The 21,600-nt window shown below is 45.0% G+C and overlaps 1 protein-coding gene and 1 non-coding gene across 2 annotated transcripts in view; both read left to right on the top strand.

Moving 5' to 3' along the window:
* Window positions 1–21,600, top strand: part of TMCC3 (transmembrane and coiled-coil domain family 3) — a 276,456-nt gene that overhangs the window by 107,357 nt on the left and 147,499 nt on the right. The window lies entirely within an intron of this gene.
* TRNAQ-CUG (transfer RNA glutamine (anticodon CUG)) lies at window positions 8,862–8,934 on the top strand. The gene has a single exon. It is a non-coding gene; the product is annotated as a tRNA-Gln (tRNA).

Genomic DNA, 21,600 nt, shown 5'->3' with positions numbered 1-21,600 from the left:
TCCACTTACTGAAGTACCTCGGTTTATAAAATTCATGGAGATGGAAGGCAGCATGGTGGTTGCCAGGGCCGGGGTAGGCAGGAATGGGAGTTAGTATTTGGTGGGTCCAGAGTTTCAGTTTGAGAAGATGAAGAAGTTCTGGAGATGGGTGGTGATGCCTGCATAACATCAGGAATACACTTAACATCACTGAACTGCAGACTTCAAGGTAGTCCAAATGGTAAATTTTATGTTTATTTCACCAGATTTTCATTTTATTTATTTATTAAAAGATTTTATTTATTAGAGCAAAAGCAGGGGAGGGGGAGGGAGGGCAGAGGAGAGGGAGAAGCAGACTCCCCGCTAAGCAGGGAGCCCGACACCGGGCTCAGTCCCAGGACCCTGAGATCATGACCTGAGCTGAAGGCTGCCGCTTAACCGGCTGTGACACTCAGGTGTCCCTCACCAACTTAGAAAACAAGTTGTTTTAATGTTCCTACATCTGAGAGTCTTCACAAGCCAACCTTATCAGGTCTCCTTTGTCAGTCTTACACAGAGCCCCCCCCCCCCGACCCAGTGCGCTGGTTGAGTAGAGGTAACTTGAGATCACCGAGTGCACGGAGCCCTCACTCATGCCAGGCTCTGTGCCAGGCACAGGATGTACAAAGACCAACGGGTGGGTGCCCCCTGTCTGGTGAGGGTGCATATGCCCAAGCAGAGCCTGCCAGCATTGCCGTACCCAGTGGTGGCAGCTGTGATGGGCTGGTCGGGTGCTCTTGTAACCCAACTCAAGGGGTTCACGCTTGGGGTGCATGAAATTGAACACAACCCAAAGAACCGTTGAAAGCAAAGAACTTTTTATTACTTGTTATGGGTAAGGAGACAGGAAGATAGCTCTCAAAGCACTGTCTCTCCATGGGGTTAGTACAGGAAGCTTTCATTCAGTGTGTTAGGGGGCGGGGCCAGGGAGCTTGCCCAGGCAGTTAGTGTTGCCTAAGCAGTTCATGTCAACATGCTAGTGCGTACATCCTATGTTCAAAAAAGGAAAAACTCCACCCACAGGAGGAGATCATAGTAGCATAATGAATGAAAGGTCACTCAGGACAACTCTGGAGGTGGGGCTTCTGCATGTCCTCAGCCCCAGTCTGGCTCAAACTGGCTTACATGGGTTGTCAGTGTGAAACACCTACCTGGGACTCTCCTTTTATTTTTTTAAAGATTTATTTATTTATTTTAGAGAGCACGTGCGTGTTGGGGTCGGGGGGGACGAGGGTCAGAGGGAGAGGGAGAAACTTAAGTAGACTCCGTGCTGAGCTGAGCTGGGGCTTGGGGCTCGATCTCACTACCCTGAGATCACGACCTCAGCCGAAACCAAGAGTCAGGCGCTTAACTGACTGAGCCGCCCAGGTGCCCCTGCACCTCTCCTTTTCTGGCGCTGTTAGTTCTAGAAGACAAAATACATCCTTTCTCTGCTTGTGTCCCTTCCCCTTGTCCCTTCTGCTGAGAGCTTTCAGCCCTGTGATCTGAGTAGCTCCCCATGTATCTAGCTGGCACTGTGGGAGGGTGGGAAGGTTTCCCAGGGTCCCGGAGATGTGCTAGCGCCAGAATTGACCAGAGCAGAGACTGGCGGCAGCCACATTTGCCTTACAGCTCCACTTACTTGCATGCTTGTCACATTTGCTGGCGCTCATCCTTCAGCTAGAGTGCACTCTTTCCCTTCTTTCCCCCTAAAATCCTGATTCTTAAAGTGCCAGCCCAGATGCCACCTCCCTTCTGGAAGCGTTCCTTCAACTCAGCCAAAATTAATCTCTCCTCCGCCCGAACTCCCACAGCCCCCTCCTTATATCTCCATTTAGCACATATTTCATTTCTGTCAGGTAATACAGCCGTTTATATTCCTGCCTCTCTTGTTGGATATATATTGGGATTTTTATAGTTCCAAGTAGGAGAAACCAACTGGAGCCAGCCTTAGCATGAAAGTCATTTATCAGAGTACCGATGTCTTCCCAGACCAGGGTGGTTCCCTGCTCTATTCCTGCTTCCTCTTCCCGGCCTGCTTCCCAGCCCATGTGGCAGATGGCACTTCAAGCTCCCAGGGGTGGTTTCTATGCTGCTTGGGTCTCTTGACCAGTTACCTGCGGCTGGGGGAGCAGGATCGCATGCACCACTTGGGGTGCGCCACAGCCCATGCGTGCTGGGGGAGAGGAGCCCTGGGGGGTGGTCAAACCCCTCAGTCCTTCCCGCTTCCTGCTGGGCTTCCCACCCTGTTCCCTGTCCCACCTCCTCCTTGGGTTTCTTCCTGCTTCTCTGGCCATTTCTTTTTTTTCTTCTTTGTAGATGCTGCTGCTTTCATCCATTTCTGATATTACTAGTGTTCTCTGTGATTCCACTTATGCATCTTCCCATCTTGTTCATTTTCTTTAGATGATCTCAGTAAGTCCTGTGACTTTGCTTGTTATCTGTTTGCACTCATAGTGACTGCTCAGACCTGAGTGCCTGACCCATATATTCTCGTGTCCTGTGGTCATCTCCACATGTCCCACAGCGCACAAAAAAGCCCTCATGTACCATCTGCCTGTCACCTCTCCGTGACACCCCCTTCACCTGACCCACCTGCATTCTCTGTCTCTGTGCTTGCTATGACCAACCACCTCCTTGTCAAATCCGGGAGTCACCTCAACATCTTCCCGTTCTGTTCTGCATAAATCCAGTCTGGCACCAGACCCTTTCCATTTTACCTCCTAAATACCTCTCAAATCTGTCCATTGTCATGGCCTTAATTCAGGCCTGCATAATTTCTTTTCTTGTAACTGGCTTCCTTATGCTACCTTACAATTTACTTCCCCATAGCACAGCCCAAGTAATCTTTTTTAAAAATTTTTTTAAGATTTAGTTATTTGAGAGAGCAAGAAAGAGCACACAAGCGGGGGCGGGGGGGGATGGCAGTGGGGAGAGGGAGAGGCAGACTCCTTTCTGAGCAGGGAGCCTAACATGGGGCTCGATCCTAGGACCCCAAGATCATGACCTGAGCCGAAACCAAGTGTTGGATGCTCAACTGACTGTGCCACCTAGGCGCTGCTATGGACTACTCTTCAGTTACAAAAGGGGGAAGGTATCTATCTCTGTGGTGTCTATTTAAAAAGCTGCCATTGAGTACAAGAATTAAGTAATAACACTGTATCAGATATACCTGGCCTCTAGAAACCTACTTGTACCCCAAACCAAAAAAGACCTGAAGGTTCTGACAAAGTAGTTGGACATGCCCTAAGGTAAACCACATTAAATCTGTATTCCAGGGGCGCCTGGGTGGCTCAGTTGGTTAAGCGACTGCCTTTGGCTCAGGTCATGATCCTGGAGTCCCGGGATCGAGTCCCACATCGGGCTTCCTGCTCAGCAGGGAGTCTGCTTCTCCCTCTGATCCTCTTCCCTCTCATGCTTTCTCTCTCTCATTCTCTCTCTCTCAAATAAATAAAATCTTTTAAAAAAAATCTGTATTCCATATCAAAATTTCTTGCATTTAAGGTAGAGGTTGGAAGATGCTTATCTGTCTGACAGTTGGCAGAGCACCAACCCTGAATGCCTAACTTGCCTATATCTTGTAGGCTTTGCGTTGGTGGCTGAAACGGAACTTGGTCTGGGGCAGAGAAAGGACAAAGTGACAAAGAAGATGGGAAACATATGTTGAGTAAACAACCAGCAGCCTCTGCCATAGTCCTCATTTATTGTCTCAGGATGATCAGTATTTTATGCTGCTCCACACCAGACTGCTTATTTCCTACTATCTGTCCTGAGATGCTAATTACAGAGAATTCTCCATCTTCATGGCCACAGACTCCCAAGGTTCAAACTCTCATGTACAATCTCCTGTCTTGGACTATTCTATTAGGAATATTTGGTTGCAGATAACAGAAAATTTAAAGGACAGTGATTTAAGCAAATAAGAGTGTACTTTTTTTTCACATAGTATGAAATGTAGGGGTAGGCAGCTTTCATCCTCACGGTGACAACATGGTGGCTGCAGCTCCAGCCATCAGGTCTACATTCAAGGGGAGATGAAAGGTAGGAAAGAGATTTCCTTTCACCCATTTGGTCTCCTTATATTAGGAATCAGAAACAAACTTTTCCATAGGTTTTATTCACCAGAACCACAATACATGGCCCTCAAGGGAGGCTGGGAAAGAATATATTTAGCAGGGTATGTTAAAGTACTGAACAGAAATGCGGTTATGTTAACAAGGGAAAAAGGAGTGAGGATTAGTGTATTCACACCTAACAGGGTCTGGCATATATGGCATCAAATGTTTTTCTATTACTATAGTTAACACATCATACTTACTATTGTTGAAATCCCTTTAGCATTGTTCTTTCATCTCTTGAAATTCAAATGTGTTCTAATATGTTTGCAAAGTACTTTCTGCAGAATGCAGTTTTACATTGGAGAGCCGTGGCTTTAAATGGGCAAAAAATAGGGTTAGGACCAGGGCCAGGGTTAGGTTTAAAAAAAAAAAATGGGGAAAGGGTATTGGTTGGACTAAGTGTTTTCTGGAAACCACACTCCCAAATTCTATCAGTTTTTCTACTATCAAGCTATTTAATCAGAGATTCATAATATGTATGCAAATGTTGTTAATCTGTTGATAATAACCGTGAGTCTGGATGCTCCATACTTGACCTAGGAGCATCAGAATGACTCAGTGTGTGCATGGAGACTTCATTCATATTTTACTGCTTATATCAGTAATTCTTCATAATCATTTGGTTGTGGTATATAAATTTGTTGGAATTAAACTTGAACAGCTCATAAATAGTATAATTAATTTTTGTTACACTTCAGTTCCAATTGCTAATTGATTTAAACCTACTGTTGTGTATAAACCTCTCTGTTCTTCATTTATTTCCTGGGTCACGACACTTACACTGTTATTTTACTTCTCACATGACTACGACCTGGTTGGACAGTGTTGGGGAGGAAGAATTCTTGTCCTCTTCAAGGGCCTTCTAGCTGGACTAAGAATCATATTGATGCCAGATTAACAGGAGAAAATAAAATGTAGTAGTGTACGTATGGGGAATCTACACCAACATGGGAATTCCAAAGACAGTCAGGGAAAATGAGGTGTATGTGTCATCCTGAACTAAGGACAGGAGAATTTAGGGGTCTGAGACTTCAGAGGACAGGAATGCACTTCACGGGGCAATACGAAGAGCAGATGTTTGGTTATTAGATGTTTGCCCAGCCATACAGATGGGTCACTCAGATGAAATTTATCTCTGCTAATGACCCTTATTCTGGGAAAGACCCTAATTTAGATTCTTCTATGTAGTTAAGAGAGGGGCAAAAGTCTTCTTGAGCCCATAGGGTTTCAGTTGCCTTCCGCTCAGAATAATCTTCATGCCAAAGTGGCCCTACTTGGGGCAACCTGCCCTTGGCCCCTGCAACAGAAACCATATCTATCTTGTTTATCATCTGCTTGGCAGAGTGCTTGGCCCATAGTAGGTACCCAGTCAACATTGGTTGAATAATTGAATTACCAAATGATTCCCGACAATAATCGGTTACATATCAGGAACAGAGGTAGTCCCAACTGGCCTGCTAGTTCCTGTGTGCCAACCAGTGTTTTATTGTTTTAATTTTTAATTTTTTTTTGAGAGAGAGAGAGCACATATGGATGGGGGAGGGGCAAAGGGAGATGGAGAGAAAGGATCCTGGTCATGAGATGGAGCCCTGCATTGGGCTCTGCACAGGGCGGGGACCCTGAGATCATGACCTGAGCTGAAATCAAGAGTCAGAGGGACGCTTAACCGACCGAGCCACCCAGGTGCTCCCAGTGTTTTATTTTAAAAGAAAAAGTAGAAGGGGCGTCTGGGTAGCTCAGTCAGTTGAGTGGCTGACTCTTGATTTCGTCTCAGGTCATGATCTCAGTGTCCTGGGATGGAGCCCTGCATCATTGAGCTCCATGCTCAGCTCAGTGGGAAGGATTGTTTTGATCCTCTGTGTATTATATGTAATATGTATCGATGTAGTACCTATAGACTATACATTACATCTCGTATAATTGTATATAAACTTGGAACAGTGCCTGGCAAATGAATATTAATGAAATGTCAGCTGTTACAGTCCCTTTGCACAATTCTAAAAATCCCAAAGCTCTTAACAACCAAAATTTCTTCTTAACTTTGGCAGAAAATTCTGTCCTGATCAGAGCTAAGTGGCTTGCAGAGCCTGACCTGAAGGGATGTGAGGACATTTTGAGGTTTTTATTTAGCCACTTGGTGTGAACATTCATACGTTTTGCTACAGAAATAGTGTGACAAATCACGGGGTGGTACCCCAGCTCCACTGGTAATATTACATAATATTACCACTATCAGATGAAAAGTTCTGAATTCTGAAATGCAGATTTTAAGTGAGGGGTCGTGGCCCTGTATTAATATTTACCAGCCTGTGCCTGGATGAGTGGATCACAGTCTCTGCTCGAAGGAACTTCCAGAGCACTGAGTGGACTAATGTCAGCCACTTGTCAAGGGCTAGGTCGGAGGCAGCCTGGGGTCCAGGGAGCACTCAGGACAACCCTGAACTCTACAGGGTGGGGAAGGCTGTGGGGTGAAGGAAGGCCTCTCAGCGGGGACACCTGAGGTGAGACCGGAAGAACCAGCACCTCCTCTCGTCAAGCGTGGTGCAAGGGACTGAGGACCCAGTGGTGAGTAAAGCCAGCTTGTCACTGCGCAGAGGCCCCCTGTGTGTTGTAGAAGCAGCAACCCCCACTCAATAAATTGCTGGTGGGATGAGGGGTGTTCTGGGTACTGTGGAAGTCCGTAAGGAGGAGCCAGCCTTGTCTCTGGGGTCAGAGGAGGCCTCCCTGCCCCCACTACGTGGAGACAGACCCGGAGAAAGAATGAGGAGAAGGAAGCCAGGTGAAGAGGCTGTCAGGACATGGCGAGGGGCAGGAGGCTAGAGAAGGCCTGTCCCTTTCAAAACACAGAAGCCAGTGTGGCTGGAGGAGAGAGCCAGCAAACAGGTGGTGAGGGAGAAGAGGGTGGACTGCCGGGCAAGGCCAGATTCCCCGAGGTGGCTCAGTGTAAATGGTCTGGTTTAGGGTTGTTGCTCCAGTATTATTCTTAATAGCACTCTCTCTCACTCTCAAAATATCCCTGTTTTGACCACTGAAGTATATAGTCTCCCCTACCTAAAGGCCAACTTAGGGAAATGAAAACTTATCCTTAGGGGAGTGGGAATCCACTGAAAGATTTTAAACAGTACACATTTAAAAAAAGTTATTTGGGGTGATTTGGTCTACTTGGCTCTGCACAATAAAAAGATGTTTTGTTGGGGTGCCCGGCTGGCTCAGTCAGTGGAACAGGCAACTCTTAATCTTGGGGTTGTGAGTTCAGGTCCTATGTTGGGTGTAGAGCTTACTAAAAAAAAAAAAAAGAAAGTTTTGTCTTACTCTGCTGATGATTCTATTGATCCCAAGGGTTACAGGAATAGGTATCAGAGCTGGGAAAATAAACTAGAGTGCTGGTCAGTGGACTGACTTTTGCTGCCATAGAGCAGCAGAATTATTGGCTAGCCTCAGTGAGTACGTGTGTATAGAAATAGCGCCAGTCTCTGATGCCCCTGTGAAATGTAAATGTTCTCTTTCCTTAGTCGAACTCTCAGGACTTCCTGTGTCGTCCAGACCACCCTCAGAAACAATTATAGGTCTGTCTTTGAAAATTCAGGAAGGGTGGTGGCCTTTGCTTTGCTTTCTCCCTGAGTCTGGGCCATGTGTGTGTTTGCCCGCGTGTGGGCCCATCCAGGCGCCTAGCCTTTCCCGATTTGATTTTCTCTGTTGGTCAGAGTTAGCAGTTGGCCCAATGCTTCAGCCAAGAAAAGACAGGAGAATTCAGGAAAGCCCAAGATTCATGTTTTACATTTTGTGTAGGATGCTCTCAGTGCCTCAGAGAGACACAGATTCACCCCCTTGGGAGTTCCTTTACTCTTAGTTCTTATTTCTGTCACATTTTGAGCTCTCCTGTCTGCTGCTGGGTAGGTGGAAAGATAAAAGCTACACGACAGCTGGTAATCCTCTTCAGGCATCACAGTGGGATGGAGTTTAAGGAGGTTTAGCCATAAGCAGCAGATTAGCCCTCCACAATAAGAAGGTATTGGGAGTGTTCAGAGCTGCTGAAGAGGCTTCCATGTGGGCGTGTCCTCAGCCTGATGGAGGCGGGTGGTGGGGCAGGTGTAGATGGGAATCGGTTAACAGAGCTCCCCTGGGGCAAGCTGCTGGGGGACCCACAGCCTTGGCTCTTCCCCAGGTGAGGTCACCTCCGTCTGGTAAACCAAGAAATGGCACCCAGAGAGAATGGGTGACTCATCTCTTGGGGACAGATGCACAGAAACACATATTTACACAACACACACATGCACACACACAGTATTAGAATACCAAAACGTCTTACTTTACCCTCAAGTCAGATACTTTCAGACTTTGCCCAAAGACAAGCTAAGTTACAATTTGAAAGCCTAAAAAAGGCTTTTTGTCATTTTATCAACCAGCCTCCCCCAGTGCATATTCCATCTAGGGCAAACTCCGCAAGTAGTCAGACTGAGAGCACAGTCATCTTAGAATGTCTCTCCTACAGCCCCTCAGGGGATGCTCACTTACTGGATAGTAAGGTTTTCACCTTGGGATCCCTGGCCATCCACCAGGAGTCCGAGAGCCCCACGGATGTGGGGTGTGGATGCACGTGTGTGTTTCTGTGGGGAAAGGATCCATAGTTTTCAGGAGATCATCGCACACACGTGGACATCCACAACTGGCTCATAATTTGACACCTTTGACATGGTATTTTTAAATACTTGTGTAGTATATACTTGAGGGGATGACATGAGGGGCGCCTAGCTGGCTCAGTCTGTAGAGCATGAGACTCTGGATCTCAGGGTTGTGAGTTCAAGTCCCACGCTAGATGTAGAGATTACTTAAAATAAATAAATAAAATGTTTTAAAGGGTTGACATGAGAAGACGACCCTCAGTTGTTCCACTGTTGTCCCATGAAACTCAACTCTGATCCCTGCTTGGCGTTGCCTGGTTGGTATAACAAAAGCCCTGCAGATAGCCACATCTGTCATTACCCCACTCCCCATTTCCTTCTCTAGTATTGAAATGCTTCTTCATTAGACGAGAAATCATTCCTGCAAAAGAGAGGTATTTGTATTAATGAAGGCTGAGGTAGTGGGGCAGAGCTTGAGGGAACGGGCTTCTAGAGCTGGAGTTGTTGACCAAAGCCGTATTCTTCAGGGACATCTCCAGATGGTGTTATTCCTAAAAGCATCTTGTAAATGCTTTCAGCGTTCTCAGCAGAGGAATAGCGTTGCACTTTATTAGCCAAGAGGGAGCAAACTTGGCATTCTAGGATAAGACTCAAGCTGTTTGTGAGGCAGCCATGCACACCTGCACTGTGGCCAACCCAAGCCAGTGCCGCGTGTGGTGGCTCCAGCCCCCACCCCCCCGCCGCGGGACTCTGCTTCCCTCTGTACCTGATGGGCCATGGGCTTTTGAACCCAGGCTGGCTTGAATTGGACATTTAATGCAGTGTTACTCTCAGGATCTGGCTCCATTTCCTTTTTTTCCTTGCTTTTTACAGATGAGGTGTTGGCACTCTCCCTACCTTTTCTCTCTGATTTTGGCCTGTTCCTGTTTAGACTACTGCAGTTTCAATAATAACATATCTTAGCCGGGCTGACTTTCATATGAAAATAATACAGGACAATAACAAGCTTTAGTTGTCCCTTTTAGTTTTCTTTGAAATCTTAGAGTGTTCTCATTAAGAGCTGTGCCTACGAGAGGCTCTCACTTTCACATTGTGTCACTGATAATATTTAGACTTTCCATGAGCATATATGGTTTTTATGTTTGGCCCGTATGAATGTAATTAAATCAGGACTCAGAACACCTAGTTCTCAACACTGGCTCCAGCACTTGGATCCGTATGTGTGGTGGAGAGTAGAGGCAGGTTTCCTAGTCAGGGATTGACGGATTGCAATGGGCCAGGTAGTAAGTACTTTAGGGTTGGTGGGCATATGGTCTCTGCCTCAGCTCTCCAACTCTGCGGTTCTAGTGCAGAAGTAGCTGTAGATAATATATAAATGAATGGAGGTGGCTGTGTGCCAATCAAACTTTATTATAGGCACCGAAATATGAATTTCACAAAATTTTCATATGTCACAAAGTATTATTCCTCTTTCAATTTTTCTTTCGACTGTTTGGAAATGTAAAAACCATTCTTAGCTCCTGAATCATACAAAAACAGGTGGTGGGTTGGATATGGCTGATCCCTGGTCTTTATTAACTTAGCACAAAACCGGGCTAGAATGACAGAAATCAATCATTGTTTGCTTCTGGGGGTGAGGTGGAGATTTACTCAGAGGGACCAGCAGGTAGTTTTCTGGGGTTATGGCAATGTTCTGTGCCTTGTAAAGGGTATGGATTATAGAAGTGAACACATTTGTCAAAATTGATTCAAGGTATATTTAAGATCTGAACATTTGTGTATAAATTATACTTCAATAAAAATAAAAGGAACAAATGTTGCATAACAACCACAGCATCTCAGGGGCACATGGTAGACGATAAGCATTATTTCTCATTCACACGTCCACGGGTCCGCTGGGGTGGCTCTGCCCATCCATGCCTTTGTTCCAGGCGGGCTGGGCTCCAGGCGGGCTGGGCTAGTTCTCTGGTGATGGCAGAAGCACAGGACAGCAAAGTGGACAGTGCACGTGCTTTTCAGTCCTCCACTTGGCATGTTACTTGAACACAGCCTGACTGCAAGTGTCTACAGATCCTAATTTAAGAAAATGTGACTGAAATGCAAAAGAGCTGCATCCCTTATGTATGAAACCTGCCAAATCTCAATTTTTGAAAGGACTGCAAATGTTGCAAGACAGCAGGACATACACATACGAAATAAGAGAAGAGCATAACAGGACTGAAAATAAGTGAGTGCCAAAATATGTCTCCGGATAAAAATAGGTTTCTGGCAGATCAGAAAGGGCAAATCCACTGTTGTCTCCACAACGGTGATGACACCTGAGATGGTGCTGCTTCTGCCCATCCACCCATTTAGGGATGCTTTCACTCCGCACCTGCACTTGTATCTCCCTGAATGAGCTCCTCCTGTCCATGGCTTCAACAGCCCCCTTTAGCTGCAGCTTAACCTCTCTCTAGAACTCGAGACCCTCATTTCTGTCTGTCTGCTGTATCTCCAAGATACCATGAATGTCTCTGAACCTGAACTCATGAACTGATCCTTCATGTTCCTATTTCAGTGCAACAGAACCATTATCAAGCCAGGCGCCCAAATTCTTCACTCTCTTTCATCCCCAAATCCAAGCACTGGCTCTCTGTTTGACCCTTCCTCCTAAATATTTCACAAATTATGCATGTTCCCACGGTCCTGTTTCAATGTCTTGTCAGGATCCACCAGAACCACTGCAGTGGCTTGTATGCTGGTCTCCTGGCATTGAGCCTCACCGGCACTGGCCCTTCCTCCACCGATCTTGCCGCTGTCTCTCGCACGGATGTGTGTGTGCACGTATGCTGATCAGCAGTGGCTTCAGAAAAGGGCTGCTGGGGTCTCCAATGGGAGGGAGGCTCACTTTTTAGTATGTGTCTCTTTATAGCGCTAGGCTGCCTTACCATAAGTATGTGTTTTTATTTTGGAATACAGTAATTTTAAAAGAAACATTAGAATTGGTGGCTGGTCTTTATGACGCACTGGAGACAGAATGAAGAAGGAAGAATCAGATGATTTTGAAATGTGAAGCCTGAATTATTGGGAGGTGGTGGTATTTTTGGAGCTAACCAGCATATTGATATTCTGTAGTTACAAATCATCTTCCAGCTCATGGGCCCCAAGCTTCACCAGGCAACATAGGGCTGCTGGGATTCTGAAATCCCACGGCTTCTCCTGAGCAGCCCGTAGTTGCATCCAGCATAATCAATAAAAGCTGGTGCGGTAGAGCATTAATAGAGCTGGTGCACCAGGCTTTGGAATCATGAATCCTGACTAACACATCCTCACTTTGTAGATTTGAGCAAGTCACTGGACTTCTTGGAACTCTACTTCTCTTCTTTGTGAAATGAGAAGTATTCTCAGTGCCCCCTCCATAACAGTATTTGGGGATTGAATGAGATATTTCATGTAAAGTTCTTCCCGTAGTGTCTAGTTCATATTATAGTCTTCGTAAATGCTGCAATTTTAGTCACCAAGCTGTGTCCAAGAAGTTGTTTTCCTCTTTTTATTTGAAAATCTCCATTGCACAGGAGCCCAAGTTTTTGGTGGCTGCGTCACGATGGCAAGTCATACCAAGTTAAGAGTCAACTATAATTAATCTCTCTGAGTCTTCCTTACGTATTACATTGTTCCTATTTTTCTCACCCTATCCCCTCACTCTACCACTGCCCTGTCCCCCACCCCCCCCAAATATTTTGTAACCTTTACAGTTGTTTTTATTACATTTTTTCTTGTTTAGTCTTATCCTGAGAACTGATCTAGGGTGAACACGTTGATGAGTTTAAAAAGCATTTGTATAAACCTATGGATTATAAAACCCGAATGGGTTATAAAGGCATGTTATGGGGAAATCACTACCATTTCAAAGTCATATAATTCATTCCATTCAACAAATATTAAGTTGCTACATGTGTCAGTCACTGTTCTAGGTGGTACAGTGAGCAAGACAGGCAAGGAGTCTCCTCCCAGAATTTACTTGGTTATAAGGAGAATGTAAGTCAATGAGATGATCTCGGATGACATTTGAGCTCTCAAGAATTGGGGAAGAATGCTCCAGGTGGAGGTAAGAAGAGGGGAGGATCTGAGATGAGAGCAGGTGTAGCACTTGAAGGGGTAGACCGTAGACAAGTGTAGAAGGAGACTAGAAGAGAGGGGAGAGGGAGATGGGAGGCGGGAGGGAGAGCTGGGCAAGGCTGGCTCCTATAGGGCGGGGAGGCCATGGTCAGGAGCTGTTCTCTGTGTTGTGTTTTGATTTTGATTTTGTGGTAGGCTGAATAAAGATGCCCTCGAAATGGCTGTGTCCTGTTCTTAGAACCGGTAAATATGTAAAAGGTAAAAGGGACTTGGCAGATGTGATTAAGATCTTGAAATTGGGGCAGTTATCCCGGATTGCCCAGTGTCATCACAAAGGTCTTTGTAAAAGGAAGGCAGGAAGCTTAGAGTCAGAGAAATGAAGAAGGGACCACAAGCCAAGGAATGCAAGCAGCCTTGAGAAGCTAAAAAAAGTGAAGGAAACAGATTCTTCTCTGAAGTCTCCAGAAGGAGCACAGCCCTACCAACACCTTGATTTTAAGACTTCTGATCTTGGGGCGCCCGGGTGGCTCAGTTGGTTGGGTGTCTGCCTTTGGCTCAGGTCATGATCCTGGAGTCCTGGGATTGAGCCTCACACTGGGCTCCCTGCTCAGCACAGAGTCTGCTTCTCCTTCTCCCTCTGCCTCTCCCCAGCACCCGCTTGTTCTCTCTCTCTCAAATAAAAAAATAAAATCTTCAAAAAAAAAAAAAAAAAAAGAGACTTCTGATCTCCAGAACTGTAAGAGATTACATGTGTATTGTTTAAAGTCACTGAATGGGTGGTCATTTGTCATAGTGGTGGTAGAAAACTAGTACAGGTTTCTAATTCCAAAATGCAGTGGGAAGCTATTGGAGGGTTTTAAGTGGGGAAGTGATAGAATTGTATTTAGTTTTTAAAAGAATGGGTTGTTGGGAGGCATGAGGGACAGTAGGGAGCCAAGCCCAGGTAGGAGGCGGTGGCAGAAATCTCAGGAGAGACATAACAGAGGACTGGATTAGGTGGTGACTGTGGGGTGGAGAAGAATGAACAGATTTTGGGTACAGAACCCATAGGAATTGATGATGGCATGGTTGTGGAGACATGGAAAAACAATCAAGAATGATGCTGAATTGGGGTGTTTGCATTTGGATGCCATTTACTGAAATGGAGAAGACAGGACAAGGAATAGATTTGGGGGGAAGTTGTGTGTTCTCTTTTGGACATGTTAAGACTTGAGATGCCTAGTAGGCATGCAAGTCTGTGTGGAATAAGCAGATGAATCTATTAGCGGAGGTCTCAGAAGAGAGAGCATCTACATGTCCCCTCACCCAGGACAGTGCTTGCCCTCCCAGAGCTTCTCTCGTGCTGCTCTCCCCCACATGCTACCTGGCTGCCTGAACTTGACCCAGTGTGGCATTTCATTCCACATTTTCTATCTTTTGTCCTGGGATCATTTTTCATTGCTCATTCAGCTTACACTGAGTAGGCAATTCACAGAGGCTACTGAGGCCCCGTATGTTTGATAACTAAAGAGTAATGAAAAACAATTTAATTTGTGCCCCAAATGTGTACAGTTATTTAGTGTTTTTTCAGAGAGCTAAATGGATTTTGTGAATTTTAATTGATGTTTAATTTTTAATTGTGTTCGTGTGGGGTGGCCAGTTGGAACTCTGCCTGATAAGACTGATGAGTATATGCACATTTGCATACAACACGTCTTTCAGGGCCAGGCAGGAAGAGGAAGCATAGAGTAAGGGGATGAAAAAATACAGCAAGTGGATAATCTTGAAATGTATTTATTTTCAGAAAAATGAAAAATTGTCAAATATAAGTTTTGCTATTATTTCCTCTCATTGGTGTTGGGTTTTTTTAATAGAAAAATGAACTTGTATTAAAGAGGAGCCAGGTTGTTATTTACAGTGGAAAGAATTCTTTTTTGAGAGAGAGAGAGAACACACGCATGTGGGGTGGGGAGGGGAAGAGGGAGAGGGAGAGAATCTCAAGCAGACTCCGCTGAGCGCAGAGCCCCACATGAGGTTCGGTCTCACAACCCGGAGATCATGACCTGAGCCGAAATCAAGAGTCAGACATTTAATCGACTGAGCCACTCAGGTGGAATGGAAAGAATTCTGAGTTGCATATGTATGTGGTTTAGATTGTGAGCCAGACCAACAGAATATTGTTTGCTGAACATGTTTTCTCTGTGAAGTACTTTGCTAAGCCCTGAAGGGGGGCACAGTAATTGGGATGCTTTTTGGCCACCTCGCTGGCTCAAGCAATGAAGAAATTTGCTGTCTTAGATAAGAGGTGGGGTGGCCTCCAGCCACAGTATGTCCAGTTTCCACTCTCCTCTGTGGTCCTCATGGCTGTGCCCTCCCGGTTTTGATGGCTTCATCTTTCGGTCGGGAGCAAGATGGCTGCAGTGGTTCACATCCAGATCTGATAATGTCCAACAGAAACGGGAAGGTTGTCTCTTCCTTATGTGTCTTAACTGTGAAATAGTCTTTTCCTAGAAGCCCCTCAGCCGACTTTTCTTACATCCCATGCGCCAGGATTGAGCCACATGTCCATTTGTAAACCCGTCACTTGCCGAGGAAATGGAATCACCAGGGTTGGCAACTACTGCTCGCGTTTCAAGTCTTATTGGCACAAGCCACACCCACTCATTTACATACGCGGGCGGCTGATACCCACTCATTTACATACGGCCGGGTCGTTTCCCACTGCAGCATCCTGTTTGGGTGGTTGGTTGCAAAGCAGATTTTGTCTTGTCTTGTCTGCAAAGCCTGAAATACTCTCTGCCCCTTTACAGAAAAAGGGCCGATCCTTGGCTTAGACAAATCATCTGGGCAGTATGGTTGTTGGGAGAGTCAAGTACAGCAGCCACTCTAAATACAAAAGAGGTATAGGGTGTGATCCTATTTCCTCAAAGAGATTACTGGGGGAAATTTTAAAGCATTAAAATAGCTACAACTGCTGGTGATGGTTTAATACTCAAGTGAAAGATGTCCCATAGATGCTTATAATTGGAAACTATCATTCCTTTCACTACAGTGTTGGGAAAAACAAGAAACAGCTTCATGGCAGTTCATATGGAAAAAAAAACATCAGAGGGATTTAATGGATGCTGTAATTGGCCAGTCCTTGCCACACAGTATGTGTACAGCTGGGAGTAAACTGGGACTGACTCTGGGCAGAGTCTGGGGGAAAATGATAGATTGGATTGGAGGTAGGGACAGGAGGTCAGTGGCCAGAGGGAGTTGTACCCAAAGGAGTGACCTGTGACTGGATTCAGAGACAATAGATGAGAAGGGCTGGTAGGAAGTAGGTAGAGGCTCAAGATTAGATTCCAATCCCCTGTGAGAGCTGAGGGGAGCCCAGTTCTCAAGGCTGTGGGAGGAAGCGCTAAGCCCTTCAGCAAGGCCAAGGAGGGGAGCTACATTGAAGAAGGTACCAGGGTTAGGGATGCTGTCTTTGGACACTGCCAAAATATTCTCTATCCCCTTCTTTCTTCCTGTGTGTGCCTAGGACAGATTCCTTGACATTTCTGAGGCTTGTGTTTGGGGCATCTTTTCAGTGGGGATAGTAATAAAATCTGTTTCCCACAATCATTGGGAGAATTAAATGTGGTTTGTGAAATCTTAGTGCAGTTCCTGAATTGTATGGTGGAGGTTCTGTCAGGCACCTTAGGCTCTATTTCCAGATGGGAAGCTGTTAGGGATGTCAGGCAGCAACTCTGAATTCTGCCTGTACATGATGATCAATCACTTCGGGAGTTTTTTAAAGATTTTTTTTTTTTTTTTTTTTGAGAGAGAGAGAGCACAAGCTTGGGTGGGGAGTGGGGAGGAGGGGCAGAGGGAGAGGGAGAAACAGAAGCAGGCTCCCTGCTGAGCAGGGAGCCCAACATGGGGCTCAAGCCCAGGACCCTGAGATCATGACTTGAGCCAAAGGCAGTGCTTAATCCACTGAACCACCCAGATGCCCCACATCAGGAGCTTTTTAAAAACAAACAAACAAACAAACAATGATTTCTAAAGGGATACCCAGATCAATTGAATCAGAATCTCTGGAATTAGAACAAGGCATTGACATTTCTTAGAGGCCTCCAGCTGATTCTAATATGCAGACATCATTGAGAGCTTTTTTTTTAAAGATTTATTTATTTATTTTGAGAGAGTGAGAATGAGAGAGAGAGAGAGAGAGAGAGTACATGAGAGCGGGGAGGGTTAGAGGGAGAAGCAGACTCCCTGCTGAGCTGGGAACCTGATGCGGGACTCGATCCTGGGACTCCAGGATCATGACCTGAGCCGAAGGCAGTTGCTTAACCAACTGAGCCACCCAGGCGCCCCTCATTGAGAGCTTTTGTCTGTATTATCAATCCTGGTTGTTGCTGGCTCAGGGCCCTCACGGAATCTGCAGGTGGCCAGTTCCCTTGGAGACAGCTCGGTAGGGCTGTGCCTAGTGGAGACTGACCCTCAACTTTGAGCTTGAGATGAACCAACAGAGAAGGGAAGCCACTGAAAAACCCACAGCTGCTTGAAAAGAAGCACTGCATTGAAGAACAGGCCACCTAAACTCTGAGCTGATCAAGGCACATCTGAAGTTGCAGGAGATAACCAGATGAGAGTGAGCCCAGTCCTTTCCAGGCCTTTGGGCTGAGCTGGGCAGAGTGACAGTGTCAGCCTGGGCATCATTGTCTGCTGGAGCAGACCACAGGCACAAGATGTTTGCCAGGAATTTGCCTGAGGAGAACACAGTGTGGAGGGGAGAAGATACTTCAGGTTCAGGAGTGGAGCAAGGGATCGAGAGCTGAGTTTCCGTGAGGACTTCCTCATGCTACTGAGACACAAACATTGAAAGGTACTAACAGCACTGAATGACAGATAGCAAGTGCATGTGTTGTTAGAAGGCACTTGAGAAATAAATTCCGCAGACACTGAGCATTTGGCACCTGTTCCTGGGTCAAGGGCATGTTCTTTTTTTTTTTTTTTTTTTTAAGATTTTTATTTATTTATTTGAGAGAGAGAGAGAGTCCAAGCAGGGGGACTGGCAGGCAGAGGGAGCGGGAGAAGCAGGCTCCCGGCTGAGCAGGGAGCCCGATACGGGGCTCAATCCCAGGACTCTGGCGTCATGACCTGAGTTTAAGGCAGATCCTTAACCGACTGAGCCACCCATGCACCCTCAAGGGCATATTCTTAAAGCCTCAACAGAACGCTGGGTGGAAGGGGAGCAGGATGATAAAAGGAAGAGAGATCATGACCAGTGAGCAGTAGAGGAAGAACTGAGGACGTTGCCCTAGAGAAGGCTGGATAGCTGAGCAGGATGGGAGCCCTCAGAAGATAGATGAAATACCAGCTTGTGGAAGGGTGTTTTGGACCACTGAGTAGACCTTACAGGGAATCAGACTTTTGTTCATAGTAAGAAATTATTTTAGCATCAGGAATTGAAAGAGTAAGATCGTATCTTGTGAGATGCTCAACTCCCTCGCTAGACGTAGCGCAGCTGACAGTGAGGAGCAGGTACTGGCGTGAGGTGGACTCTGGGCAGGATCCATGCAAGGGCCTCATGCTCCATTCTTACTTGAGCAGGCCCGGCCCAGCTTGTATTTCATATGGTGTTGGGGTGCATGGTAGGATTTTATTTTGTAAAAGGTTATTCACCCTCTTCCCCCCAAAAGTGTGAGAAACCTGGATTGTTATGATTCTTTGATTTTTGTTATGAGGAAAGAAACTGTGACAAATATTTGAACAACTGAATGCTACTTGTTTGCATAGCCAGCAAAGAAATTCAAACATTTGTATAAATAAGGACTATGCATTTTAACGCAGGTGGAGTGACTTGAGTCTGGAAGTTTACTTCTCTTGATCTTGAACTTTGGGAAGCATCTTTGGGCATTCTGCCCTTAAACCTTTGATTCTAGTTTATATTCAACTCAACACATGTTTTTGGTACTTACCAAATGTGGAGCATCATCTTGTACTTTGACTATTGAAAATATCCCTCCCCAAACTTCTACCCACTAAAAATTAATCTCAGCATTGGCAGTATTTTCCACATTTAACAAGAGTCACAGGGGTGCTTGGGTGGCTCAATTGGTTAAGCGTCTGACTTCGGTTCAGGTCATGGTCTCAGGGTCCTGGGATTGAGCTGTGCATCAGGCTCCCCACTCAGTGGGGAGTCTGCTTGTCCCTCTCCCTCTGCTCCTCCCCATGCTTGTGGGCTCTCTATCTGTCTCTCAAATAAATAAAATCTTAAAATAAAAAACAGAGTCACAGCACAACAAATACAAACCGTGATGGCACTGAACACCTATTAGCTGCTTCCCCAACATGATTTCTCCCTTCTGTCTACCCAATAGCCCCCATGTCCATATGGGGGTCTCCGTGTTTCTAGGGAAGCTGACTATACCTTGATCATGAAGTGGAGCATGCGTGTTAGGCTAAGTTGATTCATACATTATATCCCTCTTGCCACTTGGAGGTTAAAGGCAGTCACATGATCCAACCTGGACCAATGAGAGGATATTTCAGGATTGTCACTGAGAAGGCTGGAACAAAGACATACTCTTTTTCTTGCTTGACTTGAGCAAGAAATTTGTGGTTTGAGAGCTGTAGGTAGTAGCTATCATGCAACTGTGATAAGGCTAGTTTCAGAATGAGCTGACACCAAGAAAAACAGGGTAGGGGATAGAGAAAATCAGGCTCTGGTGACATCACCTAGCTGCTGGATTAAACTGCCTGGAGCCAAACCTACTCCTCTGGACTTTCCAAATATGTTAAGTTCCCCTTTATATTTAAGTCAGTTTGACTTAGGTCTTCTCTGACTTAGAACCAAAAGATTCCTTAGTGATGAATATGGTGGTTATTTTGGGGTGGTGGAGTTACAGGTTTCATTTTATCTATTAAACTGTATTTGCAATATTGTATATAGTTAGCATGGATTACTTTTGTAATGAAAAATAACAACAAAAAAGCCTATTAAGATACAATCATAGCACCTACATTGCCTGAAAGTTACTTATCTATTGTTAAAACAATACACATGTAATCTCTTACTAGGGCTAAACCAAGACACACTTAGATAAACTAAGCTAATTTACGTGTTGATTCACATGGATCTCCTATGATAGTGTTGATGACTTCTTGCATCGCCATCTTTGTTACTATACTACTGATAATCCACTGGTTTTGTAAGTTTACTTTTTAAACAATCTTTGTATATTGGTACACTCTTACCTAATTGCATTTTGGAGGACAGAGAAAGACCCGTGTAATGAAGCTGCACCTTTTAGCCCTGCTAACTTTTCTGTGTTTTGAGGAGTGAAGGAACTCAGTGCTGTGCTGTCAGCCATTTTTCCCCTCTTCTGGACTTACTGAAAAACGTATTTGAGGTCAGTTTTCTATTAATAGATATAGAAAACTTAAAATGTAACAAATAAATTGCAAGAAAAAGTAAGATGGAGACTGATAGACTGAGATACTTACAAGAGAGATACCATTCAGTCACTGTATGTGGACTTTATATGAAAACCAATTCAAACAAAATTTTTTTAAAAAAGCTTAAGATTCATAAGAAATTTAAGCACTGGATATTTGTAGCGTGAGGGTGTTGTTGATTTTTTAGATATAATGTATTTTTATGTTTTTAAAGAAGAGTTTTTGTCTATTAGCAATACATACTGAAATATTTACAGATGAAATAGTATGGTATGTGGGATTTGCTCCAAAATAATACACAAGAGAGGAAGTGAGGGGGGTATTGATGAAACAAAATTGATCATGAATTGATGATCACTGAAGCTGTGTAATGGGGTACATAAGGGTTCGTTAATGTTTTTTCTTTGATAAAAAGTTAATAGTAAAAGTCTGTACTTACTTTCCAGTGGTAATCAGTATTAGCAGTTTGACATATTTTTTTTTCCAGAAATTGTTTATGTATAAATCACGGGGCGAAAGAGGGGTAATGGAGAAGGTTTGGTTTTGGTTTTATTTAATTAAATGGGCTCATTACTTGTGTTGGTCTACAACTTTCTCTTTTGGGACGGGAGCTTAATATATCATGGATATTTTGCCATTTAACCTTATATTGGAGCAGTTGATGATGTTTCTTTCCCCTAAAGAGAACAAAATCTTCTGCTTTTGTACCAGTGCAGCCTCTGCTGTGCAGAGGGGGATAATTTCAGCCTTTTGTGAGGAATGCCTGCATCTGAAGCCTGAGGTTTCTGTGCGCTCCGACCAGAGCTTTAATTGGAACTCTTGGGCAGTTTTCATTTGTCTGATTATGAATTTTTCCTGGCGTAGGCTCCCCACGGGAAGCATCAACCCTAACCTTCTCCACAGGATTTTGCGGTCAGACAGCAACTATAAAATCCGTTGGAAATCCAGTGCTCTCTATTGCCTACTGTTTGGGAGGCCAAACTTTGGTGAAAGCTAGAAAAGGTATTGTTATCCCTGTTGCTTTTCTGTGATTTTATATCATGTGAATTCTTTTTTTTAAAAAGGTTTTATTTATTTATTGGAGTGAGAGAGAGAGCCTGAGTAGGTGGAGGGGCAGACTCCCCACTGAGCAGGGAGCCCAATGCGGGGCTCCATCCCAGGACCCTGGGATCATGACCTGAGCTGAAGGCAGACGCTTAACAACTGAGCCACCCAGGCGCCCCTCATGTGAATTCTTAGTAGCTCATGTACATTGGTGAGACAGAGAATTTGAGTGAGAGAGGGGTTTGTTTTTCGAAAGAATATGGTAGATGAATAGGGGACCAGCCTTGGCTCCATGATGGAATTTTCCG

This window comes from Eumetopias jubatus, unplaced genomic scaffold (assembly GCF_037043125.1).
Source record: "Eumetopias jubatus isolate StellerSeaLion01/CBP00866 unplaced genomic scaffold, mEumJub1_p1.0 scaffold_8, whole genome shotgun sequence".
In the NCBI taxonomy this organism is placed as follows: Eukaryota; Metazoa; Chordata; class Mammalia; order Carnivora; family Otariidae; genus Eumetopias; species Eumetopias jubatus.
Note: the sequence above shows the minus strand (reverse complement) of the source record. Positions and strands in the feature narration are given on the sequence as shown.